Below are 5,007 nucleotides of genomic sequence, written 5' to 3' on the forward strand. Positions count from 1 at the left end.
AATATTTCCACTTCTCTCAGCTCCACGCTAATTCCCTTGTTATTTCTGATGCTGAATAGTCTGGTGACAGGGTTCTGTAGGCCAATGTCACACTGATCAGTAAACTCTTCTTTTATTGATGTGTTCCTAAAGCAGCATGTGCTCCATCCATTTTCACCAGTTGTGCTTGGGGGTGTTGTTACAGAATTAGGGTTGGAAAGTAAATATACTTCTTGGAGACGGGAGGCTAAAACATTTTAACACATAGCAAGTACTGATTAGACCTTTGCCGAACAAGTCTTAAAACAAAATAAATAATAGTTGTTATGATTTTGCCTCCTGTGTTTCTGCGTAGAACCTAGTTGCCATAGTTGTCATTTTATGTTGTCAAAAAATCATTGCAAGATTTTTTATATCATGTCCTCCACATAAATATGCAGTGAATAAATTGACTGGTTTGTACATTTGCTATTATACTAAGTGAATGATGTAAAGCTTTGCTTCAATTAGCGAATGACAAATTTAGTTTATCAAAATATTAAGGTAAGTTGATACTGATGAGAGGTGGAATATCTTGTGACTAGCTTATTTGGTTTGCCACAAGTATGAACAAACTAAAATAAATACATGTATGCTGCTAAAAGTGCTGTAAAACTAAACTAAAATTTTATGATGTTAATCGAAAATAATTTAACAATCATTTTAAATACAGTTATTGTATAAAATGGAAGGTCTTTTTGAGGTAAACTTCAGGTTGATGGTTGCAAATACTCTTTATTCAAAGTATATAATTAGCAAAGTTAGCAAAGCAATTTTTTTGCAACTATAACAATTTATAGCAAAATGAGATACAGTCAGTTGATGACTTACTACTGTTTGTGAGTAAGGGTGTAATGTTTGAACTAATAACCGCCAGTGATACATCATGCAAGCTAAATGCTAGCTATAAACTTGACTACTTTGCTCAAATCTGGTGAGCTACTAGGCTTTTCTACTTTATATCTATGTGTTTACCTCGATGTAACAGTTTGTTAATACCTCAATTTAACATTTAAAGGCCTTGTATTGATCATGAATTGCTCACTGCCTTTTCTACTGCCAGATCAAACCAATAGTAAATGAACTTTCTTTAGTTAGAGCATGGCGTATTTCTGAATATGGGTATAAGAACTACAAGTGTTTCAAGCCTATATTGCGATATCTAAAACATTCTATAGCAAAAAACTATTCAACTTGTCAGCTAACAAACTTGGGCCATGAGATAGGCCTACATAAATTCTGACAAGCAAAATAGAATTGCTTTGTTGATGCATCCACTGAACTATTTAAAAAACAAGAGTCTGAGACACGAAAATTTTTAACCTTAAGGTGTTAATAGAAGACCAATAAAGAGAGCATTTACTTATACTTACAGCAGTTGGTAATGCCCCCATCACATAACCCATTTCTAGCATAGACTCTTATCTCTCTTAATACTATTCTTCTTTCTAAGTCTACTTTCCACCATTGGTTTGTTTTGTTAGTTGGAAAGTCTGTGGTGGATGATGTGGACAAATTTCCATCATTTGCTTGACCCGAATTGTCCTTATTATTGTAAATAGATGATTGAGAAGCTGGCTTGTGAGCTGCATAGTTGTACTCTGCAATAATAGTTTACCATAATGTTATTTTGCCATGTCAAGTGATTTAGAGCACTAAGATAATAAGAGTTTATTAGCTGTAAACCCAGCATAATATCCCTAATCTGTTTTAGGTAATTGATAATCACACTGCTAGAGAAAGGCCTACTCTGTCCTGTTGTACTAAAAGTATTCTTGGAGACCTTTATTTTTGCATGTTTAGTATGGAATACAAAAACATGTAAACATCTGTTGCACAGCACATCAACCCTCAAGAACAGTATTCAATGTGTTGAAACATACATGCACTTTTTCAAAATACATAAAACACAGTATTTATGTTATTAAAAAGAGTTGCTCCTATAGCATAGGTTTTTGATAATGTTTGTCATCTGTAGCAAAACACTGTTTTGTATCAACCATTTTCTAAGAACTAAAATGAGACCATTCATTTTTGCTTTTCCTTCGGTACTTACATGTATATACAAGTTACTAACAAACTTTTTCAGCTTTATTTTAAAGCACCAAAAAACAAACTTACCCAAATAACAAATTAACAAAATTTAGAATTTGGAATCGAACAAATTTAGAATCGAGCTATTTGCAGCTAAAAATAGTAAACTAAAATAATCAACTTTTAGACCAAAGTAATAACACACTTATAATGGTGAACTAAGCTGCTGACTCTATGGTATTTACAAGTTTTTAAATTACCACATTTTAAAGCATAATCTCATGTTATGTTTGTTTACAGCTTTGATGCACCTTGGCTAAATCACAGTCTTTCTCTGTGATTGAGATCTGAAAAGCCTGAAAGATTATGGCACAAAACTAATTTTCAAAACAAGACTGTTTTAGTCAGAATATAATTTAGGTATCCAAATACTTGCTCACCATAGATCTGTACTTCCACCAAACACAACCCTTTAGAGTGATTATTATAGACTGCCACATGTTGAGCCTCTGCAGGAGGAGTAAACTCTACTCTACCAACTGATGGATAAGGACTTTCTCTATAGCTGAGCTGCATCCAGTCAGGAGATGAAAGTGAAGGAGAGGAAGGTTCACCAGAAGAGTTAGATATAAATATATGTACCCATCTGAGTCTGCCCTCTATATCAGCTAGAAAAAAAATTGGCAAAAGTGAAACATTTAGTTTGGTGAACACATCTCATGGTGATGAAAAAGAATAACAAATTCAAAAATGTTTGCTGCAAAACTTAATTTGCTATATAAGTGTTTTATTTGTCCTCTTTAATTATTTATTTAATTTAATTAGTATTTCTAGAACTTTACCTATAGCTTTTATTTTTTTAGTTGCTAGATGCAAACTTAGTTAAAAGGTTGCTGAATTACAATAATAACTGCTCAAGTCATAACCATAGACATCTACTAGTTTTAACCAAAAACATCTACTTGTTTTGGTCATAGAGATCTACTGGCTTTGACTATAGATAACTACTTGCTTTGGTCATAGATATAAAGTAAACCCTACCAGGCAAGGATAGCCAACTCCAAACTCAAGAACGAGCCGACAGCAGAATCAAAGACAAGCCAATAAACAGACTCGAGGGTGAGCCAATAAACAGACTCGAGGACGAGCCAATAAACAGAATCGAGGGCGAGCCGATAAACATATGTTTGAGCGTTTTCTCCTACTTTTTACACCCTATCACAATAATTATTGATGTTTGGTCAATAGCAATTATAGTGAATGCAGCTATGATTTGCTGACTGTTATCACAATGCCAATGTCAGAAACAGAGACAAGAATTTAATACTGTACTTTCCCTTGGAAATCAAGCAGATATATAATTGAAGAGCATAGTATGTTTATTGGTACTATAAATCACAGCGCAAAGCAGTAACACAATCAACAATTGCAAAACTGAAAGGTTATATGTATATAACAAGCCAATAGAAAAATCCACAGTTAATTGGCTGTCCAATACTTAAGTCAACTGTGGTTACAATAAAATATTTTCAGCATAAAAACACTTACTACTAAAACTACTTGCCACTAATCACGTATATATGAGTATGAATAATTTTCTGAGGATTTATATTGTAATATTCACGTCTTAAAACTGTATGGTAATAAATGGTTAACATAAGAATTTGCTATTACTAAACATACATATATACTACCATAGACATGTATTAAGCGGGCATGTTGCATTTGAAATAAACCGCTAAAAATCCAGAGAACGCATCACCAACTCTATTACGCGTGCTGGCAGCCTATAAGCACGAGTACCAACTGATAGTCTCTTTATTCATTTTCCTTTCCTATCTCGGCCCTCCTCAAGGCCACTATTTTCATTCCAAAAGTTCCGATCCACGATGACAATGACGAGAACACTTTGTCATAATTACACTATTTAACTAACTATTAAACCAAAAAAATCTACTCGCTTTAGCCATGAACAGCTATTAGATTTAACCATAAACGGTCTACTAGCTTTGACCATACATATCTGGTAGCTTTAGCCATAGACATCTGATATCTTTAAGCCCTCAGAATATTGCTGTTATAAAACATTTAAACGACATAATAAGGACTGCATTAGTTTTCTATACTTAAAGTCATTGCCCTTCAGACCACCTCATGTATTAATAGTTAGGATTTAATTAAAAAGCACTCTTACCCAAGAAGTTTAGATTATAGCACTTTTTAATAATTTATCCACATCAGGCTAAATATTTTCACAACCATAACATCTATTATCATGTTTAAGACAAGATAAAGTTGAGATTTTAAGATTTGATATTTTGCTGTTTTATTATGACACAATGCTACAAGTTGTTAAAACTTTATTTAATTTTTCAGAATAACCCTGACCTATTTCGATGAGGCAAATGTTCATAAAAATCTTCAAACGTGTATTTGACCTGGCGAACGCTTTATATAGTCAAAACCTAACATGAATTCATTGAATGCAATAAAATTAATGACATCCTAGGTGAAACTTGAGCAAATTTTTGACTTGACATTCAAAGTGATTTTTAATATTAAATTAGTAAACTTTTGCTATTGAAACCGGATACACTTAGTGAAAACTGAAAAAAAAGAAAAAGCATAAAATATTAAAAACTTTTAAATTTATAAACTAAGAAATTTAGTTTAAGTTATAGCCAATTTCAGGTAAAGTAAATTACTTTGCATGTTGCCTCCTCGGCGTCGTAATCTAAGCTTTGTCAAGCTTACACTACTGTTTCAGTCTAGTTATCAACAAGTAGCGATAAAAAAATTGTGTTTATTAATATTATCTTATTAATTTTGTTGTCTTTCCTGTAGATGCAGAATTTACTTTTACTTATTTTACTATTATCTGTTTCATGTATTACATATCTATCATGTATAAATGTATTTTATATCTGTTTCATGTCTCACATACATGTAGTCATC

This window comes from Watersipora subatra, chromosome 7 (assembly GCF_963576615.1).
Source record: "Watersipora subatra chromosome 7, tzWatSuba1.1, whole genome shotgun sequence".
Taxonomy (NCBI): domain Eukaryota; kingdom Metazoa; phylum Bryozoa; class Gymnolaemata; order Cheilostomatida; family Watersiporidae; genus Watersipora; species Watersipora subatra.